General features: G+C 41.8%; 1 long non-coding RNA gene across 1 annotated transcript in view; it reads left to right on the top strand.

The window, feature by feature from the left end:
• LOC119741963 overlaps positions 1–13,828 on the top strand; it is a 42,987-nt gene extending 29,159 nt beyond the window's left edge. The window contains exon 3 of the long non-coding RNA XR_005272794.1: positions 13,753–13,828. This is a non-coding gene — a long non-coding RNA (uncharacterized LOC119741963). The remainder of the gene's footprint in view (positions 1–13,752) is intronic.
• The last annotated feature ends 1,718 nt before the right edge of the window (positions 13,829–15,546 follow it).

The following is a 15,546-nucleotide window of genomic DNA, read 5'->3' as shown; positions in this document are numbered from 1 at the left end:
CGTACAGCCTCACATTTGGTTACATGTAAAAGAAGTCATTCTCAAGGAATTTTTTTTCTTGCGTTTTTACAAAGGATTCGTCTGAATTCCTTGATCTGCCAGGGGGAACGTAATTCAATAAGAGAAAGAACGATAACCAAAGAAATTTCCAAATCTAATAAAAGCATGCAGTTGATGCAAAAAGTAATGCTGTGATGAAGACGCATGGTCTTTCATTCCATGGCTGTTTCTGAACTCAGCACCACCGAATGCATTGGCATAAAATTAAAAAGAGTAAAGATCGGGTATGAAATCAATTGAGAAGGGGTGACATATCTCTGCTTTTGTTTGTGATGCTTTCAGTCGGTGGAAGAAGCCGATCGTTTAAGGCAACAAGACGAGTGTGTAAAGAACGGACAATGACGCGGGGGTCTTTAACGGCGTAATAGCTGACAAACGGAACCGCGTCGACAGTATGCATCCACTTTTGGTGGCTCATGGGAGAGGGAAGCCGGAATTCTCTAGAGTCCGTTGATATCGCAGCGTACGTGTATCGGCAAAAGCGAACGGTTCTTGGTGTCTTGGAGAATTCCTTGGAGAATTTCCCCATCGCTGTTGTTGGACTTAGGCAGGTTTTCTACGCAGTTAGGTGATATTCTCCACTGAAGATGCAATTCTTGCATCGTGTTACGGACACCTTTCAGCGTCCGTGAGACCTGAGGTCGTCGTTGTGGTCACCACTGGTCTTTCTCTTTGGCCGGTTTGCCAACGGTAAGCAATTTTGTTATGTCCGCAGTTACTCATGCTCGTGAGGCAATCAAATAACGGAGGTGACCGTACAAGTTGTTAGTCACTCTTAGTTCATTTCTCTTGTCAGTCCCGCTCCTCTGAAGGGTAAAAAATGTTCATGGATTGATTCGACACCTCGACATCTACAATTTGTACTTTTCCGCCTTCGTGTCAACAAGAGGCACAAGGTTTCTTGACACTGCCGCACTTTACTATAATATACTGAGAAAATTTGTCCGAATTTATTTGTTTGTGTGTGCTACGACCTTCAGGAGAATGCTTGAAACCCTTACGGTAATTTTTTTCCCAATCCTGAGGTGTCTTTGTTTTTCTTCAGTTTCGAGGAGTTGCATACTTTTTTATGGACTCAAAATAATATGTTAAATACACTTGTTTATGTGAGCCTCCTTAAGTGTCATCCATACCTAATGCACAACGAATTAAAGCGTTCAATCAGCAAGCGCTGGCATTTGTAAAATGGATTGTGACATTGACAGTAAGCACTTGCACTTTTTCTTCACCTTTTCGTTCTGACTTTCTCATTTCATTTGCTGTTTAAACCATACAGTATGGGCAGTTCCACGAGAAAGTGGACCACTATGGACTCTGGTCATGAACAAAGAGGGCGCTCTGTGAACACTGTCAAGGGAGTGACACATTGCATGCACATACTGCTGTACACGTACCCAGGTACATGTATGGCGCATAGTCTGCGCAATTAATTTTATTCTGAATGTGCCCAAGCCCTTAACGTCTTTGCCTGGGTATGTGTACACCAGTATGTACATGCAATGTGTCACTCCCTTGACAGTGTTCACAGAGCGCCCTCTATGGAGTACAGTGGGAATGAGTCTCTCTAAAAGAGTGGGGGTAGGAGACGGGGTGGGAGGGGTGGCGGGGGGGGGGGGGGGGTGGAGGGAGGGGGTTGTACTTGTGCACAGTCCATTGCAAAGACTTGCAAGAAAAGTACTAGTAATACTCTCTTAAAGATGTAGTCCATCATTTGTAATTTGTGCACATTTTGTTCGTTTGAAGCAACAAAAGTGTTCAAAATCTAATGAAGGATACTGAAAAACTAACCTGATGAAGTTTCAGCTCAGCTTCAGCTGTACCGGGTATATTCCGAGACAAACAGCATTCTAGGATCTCATTTTCAAATCAAAAGTTGCTGAATCATGTTTTGAATTGTTTTGAATTGCAGCTATACGCGATGTCACGCACTGATCCGACGAATTATAGCAACCGAGGGCGCGTGTGCGTCGTGCCAATGCTTGCGCGTGCTTCGCCGAATAACAAAACGAACTACTAATTTAAATTTTTCTACGGTGCGTCTTAAGAGGCACCATTGGAAAGGCCTTCTTTCGTTGATTACTTCAAAATGACAGCTTGCCAGAAAGAATAATTTCACAGGGAGATTAGTCCCCTTACTATCTTTCAACCAAGTATGTTTTTCAACAATAATTACGTCAGTTACTTTTCGGATGGCTGCAAATGATGGACTATAGCTTTAAATTGAGTGGAAACAGAAGCAAAAAGTACATGTCACAGCTATACTGTAAGTGTAAACCCTTCTTTTGCAAAGAACATTTTAAAAGTACAGTCTTTGACCTGTGCACTTTCTTGCATTCTTCAAATCTGCTCTCAAGTGAACCTCTTCCAGGAAAGAAGATAGAATGAAAAAAAAAAAAAAAATGAAAAAAAATCCTAAAAATAAAGGTCCTGAACTTACATACAATCGAAGCCTCAAGAAATATTAACCTCCCCCCCACACAAAAAAAACTCATTCGGAATGGAAATCCAAAAATCCGATACATGTTGCCACGCTTTTTCTCTGCATAACTGCCGGGGGGACGTGCCCAAAACACACATACCGATGCAGCCGAGATTGTAAGTGCCTCACCCCCTGGCCATCCCGTAACGATTGGGTTGAATTTGGATCCCGATAACGGCAAGCCGCTACCCTTGTTATTCCGTCTGGAAACAAGCTCCCAGGCACTGGCGTACCATAACAGGGGATAAGTCTTAATTATTGGATATGTGTTGTGGGCGAGTTTTGTGTGTGTGTGTGGGGAGGGGGGGGGGGGACCCACTGGTTTGTTTGGTTAGATACGTGACGCGTTGCGAGAAAGGCAAGATTCTATTACTAGTGTGCGTGCATAAAGTCTTTCGATGACACGGACATGATGTGGTCCAGGCATTCACTAAGCACCCCTCTTACATTTAAGAGCAATTGCCCGTAATCATTCAATAAAGATGTACGCTTTTTGTGAACTTCATTTTTATAAATGTGGCCTTGTCATAAAATGCAAGTAAAGTTGTACATATCAAGATCTGAATTAAAGGAAATATGGCAGAATAAGTGTTCTATAAAGGATTGCGTTGTTGCTGGTGTCTTTATTTTGTATCAAAAGTGACATTAGCCTTCTTTTGGTTGATATTCGAGGGGAGAAACCTGGCTGTACAAGTCCGTGTAGGAAATCTCAATTATCTGCTGAACTTAGGTAATATAATTTTTTAGGCAACTAAAAATTACTGAATGAGGTTTGAACTCAAAGACTGAAAATATATTTTGTCATGGTGACATGAAGACGAGTGATTCTCTGTCCCTGTATGTACTACTGGTTTAGTAATTCATTGTTGCATGCTTAAAAATGCTAAATACCCATCAGTAATTGATATGCGATCTCACCCTACCTCCCCACTCCATTGTCGTTTCTTGATTCGTAGGATGGGGGGAGAGCTATTCAAATGGACAGTGTGGCGGCCCCGGTCACGCTGGTGCCGAAGATTCACAGTCGCCACCCGAGGGCCGTAACGCAAACCGTGTCCACCTTCGATCTGACGCGCTGCTTAGAGCGACAAAAGGGGCATGCGTGTGTATATATATATACCAAATACACCTGGCTAATTAAACTAAAGGGGATGGGAAGAGAGACCGGCAGTGGGTATCGGCTTTGTGAAGCCGGCTTGTCAGTTTGACGTGAGGCTTGGACAGGTAGAAGGCGTGAGTGGGATGGGTGATCACCTAAGACAGCTGGGTCGTAGGATGACGGTAAAGTGTGAAGGAATTTCGAAGTTTCTCCTCAAAATGTGAGTTTACCTGCGAAGATGTGGAGACGTTGTTCCGGGGTCCAGCTAGTGTTGTGATTTCACAATCTTGTGTACCGGTACGTCCAAGGTTGTCATCAGCTGTGAATCGGCAAGAAGCTTATGGAACTTTGGGATTTACTTTGGAATTTTGTCTGCTGCTGTCGTACAGTGTTCTTTGTGCAGAGCTTGCTTTTGAAATCCCTGTATTGCTGAGGGAAATACTGTAAGATTGTGATGAGTGAAGCCTGTGTGCTTAATCCTCGGAGACTGTCATCATTCAACAAGCATGAGCCAAGAGGAAGACATGCATCACACTCTCGCTATTCCTCCATGCTTGGAGAGATGATGTTGCTAGTTGACACTGAATGCCAATCATGACTGTGCTGTGAAACACCATGGCTAGAAAAGTGAAATCTGAAGAACCGAGGAAAGCTAGTGAGCGCAATTGTCATTTCACAAGGGTGAGTAAGTGCACTGAGGTGATACAGGTACAAGTTTGCAATTTGGATGTTGTCAATTTGATCTTTAGTGGTTTGCATTTGACACGGCGAGATAACGGAATGAGCTCTGTACAATTATACTTAAACCTCTAGTGGTGAAAACTTGTACATTTTGTACGATACCGGTACCTGTACTGAGAGGTACTGAGAGGTGAAGGCACTTCAGTACTATTTCCACACATTGCTTTTCACATGCTGGTTTATTCCTCAAATGCTGTGGTAAGTCGAACATTGGTCAGGCATCCTACATGTACATGACTCTTGATGTAGTATTTTACTTCATGTAGTGCACTGCACACCCATTGTGCCTTCACTTGGATCTGGTGAGTGGACCACATATGCGACCTGTCTTCACAAAATGAGCTTGAAGTTAAACTTTTTACGAATTGAGGTATTTATTTATCTACATTCTTCAGTACAGGAGCTTTCTAATGGTATACAACATTAAGGGGTACTGCGTTCAGTAACGGAAATATTGATCACCAACTTTTTAGGTTGCGATTCCTGTGAAACTGCTCTTTGACAGATTTCTGTCAGATTTTTGTCTCATTTTGTCTGCATGCCAGGCGGTGGGGGAGAGGAGAGGACTTATACAGGATTTTTTGGTAACAGGATCAGCTTGAAAGGATTACATATAAAAACCTGCAAATGAAGTGTTTTTCATTTTGAAGAAAATACCTGTACATGGACAGGTACTTTCAAAAATCTTCCTTTTTTCAGCACTTTCTGAAAGCATATTCACTTCTTGTCACTCTTCAAAAACAAACATTGATCACGCTGTTTGTTGTTTGATTAATAATTCGTTTCTCAGGTTTAAGTTTGACATGTTTGCTTCATTTTTAAGTTGTAAATATTGTCAACAGCAATGAAGTAAATTTACAGTTCAACACCAAGTTGTGGCGCTTTATTGTCTGATGCCATTTTTTTGTTGAAGGTAACTTTTTACAATCATAAAATACTTCCTGCAAGACACTCCAGCGCCCCATATCGATCGCCACACGCAAATTTGAACTGGCACAGTCTGCGTTCAACTTTTTACCAGTTCAGCATGCAGTTGCTGTTGGCAGGTTCGAATATCCAAATATTCAGTCAAATGCAGTTTTGAGTAATTGAGTGTACTAAATTTTTCAAAAATGGACGCCCCTAGAAATAAACAACATACATGATGAGCTACATGCATGTACATATGTACATGTATACATATGTGTACATGTACATATATACCTGTACATTTGTACATGTACATTGTCATGCCACCTTTCACGCTGGAGTACATGTACGGTAGCTGTGCATTTATTCATGTGCCTTGTTACCCAATTAGCACAAAGACTTGACTGCTCATTCAGGTAAGGAAATGCTGGTTAAACACTGAGCCCATTAGTCCATTTACTATGCCATTCCCCCCATTATATTATACCGGTGCATGTACATGTATGTACATACGGTACATGTACATGTGCCTAAACCTGCCCTAGATTTTGAATGTGCTTTATCCTAATTTTTCTTCACAGCACCAAAAATATATTAATTTAATAAATAAATAACTGTTACTTCTTTGGCATTTTTGCCTGCAATCTTTCAAATCGCGCTGCAAACCACGTGCTACATGTAAATAACGTTAAAGGAGAATGTAAATGTACACAAGAATTCGTAGTTTAAGAATTCACGAGGCGCATAGCGCGCGCTGAGTGAATTCATAAATTAAGAATCCACACTTAAACCATTGCGTCCAAAGAAGTGTTGTCACGAACTGTTGAGTTGAGTCAAGATGAAAAGGTATTCGTAGCATGGTTATTAAATTACATGAAGGGGCATCTGCGAGGATCTTACGTAATCAAGCTCAGAAGTAATGTTAAGAAAATGAAAAACCGTGGATTCGTAATTGTTTAAGTTCGAGCAAGATGAGAATCGTTGGTTCAGTGTGACATCACGTAGCAACAATCGGCTGAATGAGAATCAGGGCCCGAATGCTGATTTGGGGATTGTGCCATGACTCAGCAACTTTTGATTTGAAATAGAGATCCAGAATATTGAGTTTTTCTCAAAATACTTGTATACAGCATTCACAGAGCTAACGCTTCATCAGATTACATGTAGTTGTTCTTCTTTCGTTTGAGGCAGCAGAAAGTCAAGCTATTCTGTCCAGTTGTCTAAGCCATGTTCTTGTTTGTTCGCTGACAATGGCGAGGTCCACCGTGTCAGCTAGGGGGCCAAGTGCAGCGCATTCGTTGATGAGGTGCTGTGCTGTCTGCTGTGATGCTCCACACACGCAGGCTGCTGATGGGCGTAGGCCCCAACGAAACATGCCGGCATTGAACTGGCCGACTCCTGTACGTAAGCGGTTCAGGGTGACCCATTCCTTACGAGGCAAGTCCGAGCCGGGTGGGGCTTTGGTGTCGGGACTCACAGTAAATTGATCAGGTCGGGCAGTCTGCTCCCAGTCAGCCTCCCACGCACTACGCAAGGTGAAGTTGGAGTTGCAGAGGGCTGCGGCATGACGGGAGAAGGGGCGACGAGAGGGCAGGCGTTGACGACCAAGCTGTTGTGCATCTTGGAACACCTGTCTTTAGATTTGGAGCATTTTTGTTGCTTCAAACGAAAAAAAAATGCACCAATGACAAACGGTGCACTCTACCTTTAATTGATCATTATTTGTATGGTGAAAGAGTGATTAAATGTGATGAAAACTTGCTGTAAGAGACACTCAAGTTTATTGGACAACTCAAGAAAGCAGATGGGCTCAATGTTTAACAAACATACTTCACATGTGTAGAAGAAGGTCCCATAGTTTTTTTTGTAATGTTTTTTCTTCTTTTACATGAATACAGAAAAGACTACCGATGTACAAGATTTGGAGTGTGCATTTTGGGCATTCTTTTAAGTTTAAGGAAACAAATTGCGTCAGCAATGACACTGCACATTTAGGATTAAAAAAAAAACATTGGCCCAAATGTTGGAGTTGAGTCCTTATTTTTACCTGGGTGTTTTAATTTTGTGAAACTTTTTTGTTTTTATCCAAGGGACACATTCCACATGTACATGAGGCAAAGGAAGGTGGAAAATACAGGAAGCTTGAGATTTTCTATCACTGGAACTAAAATCAATGGAAAATTTGGAATTTACATATAAAAATATGTAATTTATTGTGCATAAAAAAAATGCAATGAAAGATATTCTCTTGCAAAACATCCCTCATATACATGGCACTCATGCACTTAAGCTTCCGAGATCAACATTTATAGATTTTCAGATGCCCTTGACAGTTTCCAGTACGCCAGATTTGCACGCATATTTTTAGATATTAAAAATGGTCAGCTCGAAGAAAAAAAATCAAGACTGCAGAGGAAAAAAAATCAATGGAAATTATAAGCCTTGTCGATTGGTATGATTTGAGGGAGGATGAGCTCAAGGTTATTGAAACAGTCTTGGGGGGGGGGGGGTAGGGGAGATAATGGAGGGGTAGGGATGGCAGCAGGGTTAAAATGGGTCCGAGGGGTGGAGTGTGCAGATTGGGGGCGGGGGAGAGGAGGGTAGGTGGACTGGGGGAGAAGAGGGTGTAAGAAGGGTCGGGGTTGGGAGGGGTGCAGGTTGGAGAGGATTAGGAGTGGGGATGGTAAGGAGGAGGAGAGCCTAGGAGGAGAAGTCAGAGAGGTTGGGAGGGGGGTGGATGGGGAAAGAGGATACAGGGGGTAAGGGCAGCCAAGAGATGATGAAGGATTAAGGGATGGGGAGGGTTTGACGAGGGATAAAGGTAGGGGAAAGGAGGGGTAGGGGCTGGGAGAAGGGTTGAATCATGTGTTTGTTTAGCTTAAAAATTAAATCCCCACAACTTTATACAGGAGAAAATGCATTCGTTTTTCAAAATGTCGATTTCAAAGAAACAAAGAAATTGATTGGAGTGGTTACGAACCTGTGACCTCCGGATTGCCGCCCTGGAGATTGTAGGTTCAAACCCCACTTCAATCAATTTCTTTGTTCAACTTTAAAATGATCATAATGCACAGTTTGTTTCCCTTTGTGGTTTGTTTGAAAAGTTTTAATAAATAGCCATATCGTCTCTGAGTGTGATCCCCACTTGCTATGGGCTCCGTGTGTCAACGAAAGAGGGCGCCCTTTTACCTAGCAACGACATCCCATGGGCGGGACATTTAGCTGGTTGACACGCACTGTTCCTTGTGTGTGACGCATGTACACCAGGAGATTTGTACTATGTACACGCAGTGGTACGGCCGTGCGTCAGTTGCGGCAAAATTGCAGTCAGGCAAGATGGCGTCGGTCGGTCACCCCCAACTGTACTTTCTTTGCCGGTGAGGGGGTACTTGTAAACGGAGCGGATTACCCAGGTTTGCAGCATTGCTAATGTTGCTAGTATCGTGAGTTCTGGCGTGATACATGGCTACAGGTTAATGGCCTTGGACTAGTGCTCCAGGACCCAAAACATTGGAAGAATGGGGAATGCTAACCGCAGGGCTAAATAGCTGAGTTGGTAAGAGCACCGGAACGGCAATCCGGAATTCACCGGTTCAAACCCTGCTCCAGTCAATTTCTTTGTTCAACTTTAAAATTAGTAAGTCCCCTTCGTGATTAGTTGAAAAAATACATTCAAAACGTACTTTTTTCCATAAATCTTACCATTTCACTTAACATGCCACTTTAAATTTGTAGACCGACATTCCCCTCACAGGTACAACTGAGAAATAATTGCAGTGTCGAAAATAGATTTACATATATGTCTTATGGATGTTCGTCAATTAGTTAATTGGATCAACGTTAAGGATTCACTCTCCTGTAAAATGCATTTAAGTCTGGAATTTGATTTAATCTGGGAGAGAGCATTTAACGTCTTTTGAGAGGAACGAGTTCTCCGCCTGATTAAAGCCGCTGACGTTTCCCTCGTGCGCTGCAGCCCTGGGAGGTCATGCAAATAAACGTGGCGGTTTTATTATGTTTAAAATGCAGATTGTGTGTAAATTGGGAGGTTGGCAAATATGTGTTCATGTATAAATGTGTACTGTACATTGGTAAATAAGAATCTTGTTTGAATTAAGAAAAAAAAGAAAAGCAGATATTTTAGACTGAAAAAAAAAATCAATATGAAGTTGGTAATCTCCAAGGAAGTGGAAGTACATGAAGGCATATTTGATTTCCATTTTTGTCGATAAATGAAACATTTTTTTTGCCAAGTATGGTACGTGTATTTAAGACCAAAAAATGATTAAGAAATGATGCAACAGTATTATACAGCAAAAACAAATGTGGGTAATATTTTGAAATAGTAGTTTAGTGCATGTACATGTACATAAGGCCACAAAAAAATAAAACGGTCTCCGGTTTCTGGTATGCGCGCGCGTTGCCATAGCCATGCGCGTCGGCAAAATGAAAAAGTTTTTTTTTCAATGAAAGATGATGTCTCAAAACCGCCAAACTCACTGGTTTGACTGGAATCCTGCTGCTGCACAATTTTAACGTGTTTTTAGATTGGGTTATGGTCGAGAATAAGTTTTATGTGGCCTCTCTGGACTCCCATATATTTGCACTAAGTTTGCAATTTGCAGTCATCAGCCGACATTTGAAGCAAAAAAATCAGGTAAAAAAAAAAAGAAGCTGCGTCGCCGCACCACTTTTTGGGCAAGCTCCATACCAGAAACCGGAGACTTTTTTGGGGGCCTAAAGTACGTCCACTTGAAAAGTAGACAGCCATTGGTTGACAGCCCATCACGTGGTCGATCTTAAACAGTTGATAAAACTCTGGCTGGCTGGTTTTACACACTTTTCCGGTTTCACATGAAATGTGGACTCCTACGAAGTCTTGTTCCTTTTACCCTTTTATTGGTTGAAAGTTCACAATCTTCACTTAGGCACGCGCAATACTACCAATGAGTCCGTATTTCGAGAGTTCTAAATTCACACTTCACCGACACTGTCCTGTTCTGTGCCACATCGTGCAGTATGCGCCAATCTCCACATAAGGAGGTATTTACGACTACTAGAAGTGTATTTCTAAGTAAAACATTGAAGTAAAATGAACAAAATTTTGGAAAATTATAATTTTTGACTTGTTTTCTCGTTTTGACCAAAAAGATACATGTACATTGTACGTGTATTTATGAATGGGAATAAAATATGTGCCTGACTGGTATTAAACAAGTCGGTTTAAGACTGGCCGGGAGCCTGGTAGCCAATAACTTCCCATTATCAGCATCCATTCCCCAAGCTTAAATGAACTTGTTTAAAACCAGACAAACACATATTTATTCCCTTATGGACTTACAGTGTATTTGATTTGCATACATTTAAACCATATGTGACAGCCATTTCAATACAAACGTTGGTCAAATTGAGTGCATAATATTTTTCCAATTAACAGTTAAATTCCCTGGAGTCACATTCCTCTTCCACGTATCCCCGGGCAATAGTAATTGTAAAAGAGCGGTAAATACAATATGTTGCCAAGGTAACTGAAGTCATCAATGAGAAAGATAGCTAAAACGAGAGGTTGTATTTCTGTGGAAGCGAAATGACTTCGTGTGAATGACGAGTGTGTCTCATCCAGAGTTGAAGATTTCTCTGTCTTGGGTTCCACTATTGACTTACAAGTACATTTTTTTTTTAACAGAAATGGTAACATTGGATGATGCTAAGGCCAAAACAAAAAGTCTCCGGTTTCTGGTATGGAGCTTGCCCCAAAAGTGGTGCGGCGAGGCGGCTTTTTTTTTTTTTTACCTGTTTTTTAATTTTTTGGCTTCAAATGTCGGCTGATGACTGCAAATGGTACCCGACTAAACTTAGTGCAAATATATGAGAGTCCAGAGAAGTCACATAAAGCTTATTCTCGATCATAACCCTATCTAAAAACACGTTAAAATTGTGCAGCAGCAGGATTCCAGTCAAACCAGTGAGTTTGGCAGTTTTGAGACATCATCTTGTATTGAAAAAAAAACTTTTTCATTTTGCCGACGCGCATGGCTGCGGCGACGCGCGCGCATACTGGAAACCGGAGACTTTTTTTTTTTGGCCTAACAGATTTTTGTTTTGAAATGTATAGTGTTCAGAAACAGACTTCAATCATACATGTATTTAAAAATTAGCATCACATTCAAAAAGGTTTTTGACAGCATTTTGTGGCTGAATGCGGGAACCGATTGCTCAAGCTTTCTTTTTAACCAGTGAATGAGTACATGTATGCCGTCAGTTTTACATTTTGGAAAACATAAATTGAAGGACATTATACGTGTAAGTTATCCTGCAAGCATCAGTGGAACACGGAATATTGTAGTGCGTCTGTGTCCCACATGCCACGAGGCCGAAGGCAGAGTGGTATGTGGGACACAGACGCACTACATTTTCTGTGTTCCACAATGAATAATCTTCAAGCAAACTTGACGCGCTGTAAAGATGGAACACGCATGCTGTACACAAACTTTTCAGCGGTTATCCCATTACACGTGCAGGTTGTACGGAATGGCGCGCGCATCTTAGAATAGCGCAATATGCGAGGTGCGGTATGGACCATGGCCGTGCTACATTGTTATTATGTAGCACAGCTTGGATCATGGAGGTAGGAATCAAGGAATCAAGTTTACTAGAAGATAATTTAGCATCATTTCAACTGTGTGCCAGTGCTGTATTTAGTCCCTCGCGCTCCATGCCATCCTGGCATATGGGCACAAAGCGGCATGCACATGTGATGAGTCCTTTCCTGGCTGTTTTTTTCTTGGTCCAAGTCTACATGTACATGCAGATTTGTACCCCTACTGCAACCCATCCCAACCCGGCAGTAGAGGGCACTATCAACAAAATGAACATATCCAGACTTGGGAACTTTGGCACACCTTTACAATGAAGTCGCCGTGAAACTTTTTTACACTGCCCAAGTAAGCTTATTTTCACTGTGCCAAACTGGGCCCCTCAGCAGGGGATAAGCTCACTGCAGTTTCACGGTGTTTTTACATGGGTTTTGTGGAGGTCCAAGGGTCTGTTGTTATTCATAACTGTACAGCAGGTCCAGCTTCCCTCCACTGAAGGTGTGAAAACCACAGATTAACGGTCTGAGTGATTACAGGAGTGTGATTGACAGCTACACTTACTACCTTAATGCCCACTGCCCAAGTACACAAAAGCTACAAAGTGTCCTCCTACAAGTATCCAACACCCTGTTTATTGTGATCACCTAATTAAGATTGACAGGCAATGTGCCTTTTTATGAGGGGGATTAGGCCCCAAAGTTGGTAAACTGCTCAACTGATTAACGCAACCGCAAAGTTAATGAGCTGGGCTCCACAGGAGGCTTCACTGCATTTTCACAGTGTTTGTACTTGACCTTAACATGTCCTGGTTATGGGATGATTTTCAGGGCGATTTCACCAGATACTTTGCAATGACATCACCGTGGAAAAAAAATTCACGGTGAATTCATTTCAAATTATATATTCACTCCAAATTCACGGTGTTGAAATTCATAGTGAATGTACCTCAGGCCTGGTAATGCATGCGGAAGGTATGCTTGTGAATAAAGCCAATGGAGCTGATAAGACACAGAAATTTGCTAAGCACTGAAGACTTTTTGCTTAGCATAAACTGGTTACCAGCCAAAAAGTAGATGTAAATGCATATTGCTTGTGACTGGTACTTGGCCTTTTTTTTGCCGAGCGTATCAATTTGCCAAGTAATATTTCCTAGTAAGCAATTTCATGAAATTGGCCTTTGAAACAAATCTCCACATCCTTGCCTGGGTGGGATTGTTTATGGTGTACAAGTACATGTAAATCGAGGAAACGTGAAACATCACTGAGTAATTGTGGACAGGAGTCAAATCGAGAACGACATCGATTAGAAAATGTGTACAAAACCAATAGGAGCTGTTGCAAAAAAAAGTTAGTGTATTTAACAAATAATAGAAAATCCTCGATTTACATGTACACCATTAAAAACATGTGTGTGTATGTGGAGGGAGGGGAAGGTGGGGGGTGCAAAGAGTGCAGTCAGGCTTGATATTTTAAAAGCAAAACCAGGACATGATAAAAGCGAAATTGGGACAGTGAAACTGCCCTGTCGGAAAAACCGTGCTTCCGTTGTCAAATTTGCAGGAATGAAGAGCGCCACCTATTGCCCGATAGTGTCCATGATCATAAGCTTTTAACAACGCACCGTACAAGAAGATGGTGCACCCTCTGCTTTTCAATTTCCCGGGGGTGGGGGGGGGGGGGGGGGGAGAGATGGCCAACACAAATTCTTGTCTACCTTTTAGCATGGATGTCTGTCTGTGAAAAAATAATACTTGAAAATTCTTTTTTGTAAACAGGCAAACCAAACCCTGGTTATGGGACTGCTTGTGTTTCGTACGATTAATGATGGATCTAAACAGGTTTTTTTGGCTCATTTTTCCGTCTGACAGGAGCAGATGGATAAACAGATTGAGGAGCTCAGTAGGCAACTACTGGAGGAGCGACAGACAACTAGAAGGTAGGACACATTTTAAAAACAGATTCAGTAGTCCTGTAGCATTGGACATTTCTACGGAAATAGGTTGGCGCAGACATCCGGGAACTTCTGAAATCTCCTTGTCAGTCGGCCAGTCAGCGTCGCAGTCAGATATTAACTCAGTCAGTCATTGACACGGTCTGTCCTTGACTCTGTCGGTCATTGACTCAGTCAGTCATTGACCTTATCAGTCATTGACTCAGTCAGCAAATGACTCAGTCATTGACTCAGTCAGTCGTTGACTCAGTCAGTCATCAACTCAGTCATTGACTGAGTCGGTCATTGACTCAGTTGTTTGTTGACTCAGTTTGTCATTGACTCAGTCCTTGACTCAGTCTGTCAGTGACTCAGCCATTGACTTGGCAAGTTATCGAATCGTTCTGTCATTGACTCAGTCAGTCATTGACTGAGTCAGTCATCAACTCAGTCATTGACTGAGTCGGTCACTGACTCAGTTGTTTGTTGACTCAGTCAGTCATTGACTGAGTCAGTCATCAACTCAGTCATTGACTGAGTCAGTCATTGACTCAGTTGTTTTTTGACTCAGTTTGTCATTGACTCAGTTAGTTCTTGACTCGAGTCAGTCAGTCAGTCATTGACTCAGTCCGTCATTGACTCAGTCAGTCATTGACTCAGTCTTTCATCGGCTGAGTCAGTCATCAACTCATTCATTTACTGAGTCAGTCATTGACTCAGTTGTTTGTTGACTCAGTTTGTCATTGACTCAAGTCAGTCCTTGACTCAGTCAGTCAATCAGTCATTGACTCAGTCAGTCATTGACTCAGTCTGTCATCGACTGAGTCAGTCATCAACTCAGTCATTAAGTGAGTCAGTCATTGACTCAGTTGTTTGTTGACTCAGTTTGTCATTGACTCAGTCAGTCATTGGAAGAGTCAGTCCATCATTGACTCAGTCAGTCGCTCAAAAAAGACAAATAAGGGATTAAATTGTACTTTCATTTACACATCTAGAAATATTGATTTATTTTGCACTATCATCATCTCTCCACTCTACCAAAATTCAGAAACAGGAAAGGGGAATAGCCCCCTCTGTTGTTGAAAAGTTGACAGTTCACATGACTCTACTGTGATGTCTGTACCTTTATCATGCTGCCACCATTTCAGTCATGTTCCCTGTATCCAATAACAGTACTGAACGATAATGTTTCTTTTTTTGCAAAAAGGAACCAGACTATTTTGCCTTCCAGCCTCGCTTTGGTTGCGTTAATTTGAGTGGGAAAAAATCAAGATGGCAGCAACATGATAATGGTCTTTTGCAGTTTGCAATTACTTTTTTCTGCAACCAGGTATAGTCAATGAATATAATGCACATTTGTCAGTTGGTAAAGGAATGGTTCTCGGACTTAACCTCCCATTGAAAAAATATCCTCCAGAGCCACGGGTGAGAGGAAAAAGGAGAAATTTATTTGATTGATCATCAGGACTTGATTAAAGATATAGTCCATCATTTGTAATTTCTGCATTTTGTTCGTTTGAAGCAACAAAAGTGCTCAAAATCTAAAGAAGGGTGCTGAACAACCAACCTGATGAAGTTTCAGCTCAGCTTCAGCTGTATATTCGGAGAAAAACAGCATTCTAGGATCTCGATTTCAAATCAAAAGTTGCTGAATCATGTTTTGAATTGGGCCTGAATTCAGCGTCCGAGACACGTTCTCACTGAGCCGATTGCAGCTACGCGATGTCGCGCA

Source organism: Patiria miniata, unplaced genomic scaffold (genome assembly GCF_015706575.1).
Source record: "Patiria miniata isolate m_02_andy unplaced genomic scaffold, ASM1570657v1 HiC_scaffold_5, whole genome shotgun sequence".
Lineage (NCBI taxonomy): Eukaryota > Metazoa > Echinodermata > Asteroidea > Valvatida > Asterinidae > Patiria > Patiria miniata.
The sequence above is the reverse complement of the archived record's forward strand: the minus strand, read 5'-3'. Positions and strand labels throughout refer to the sequence as shown.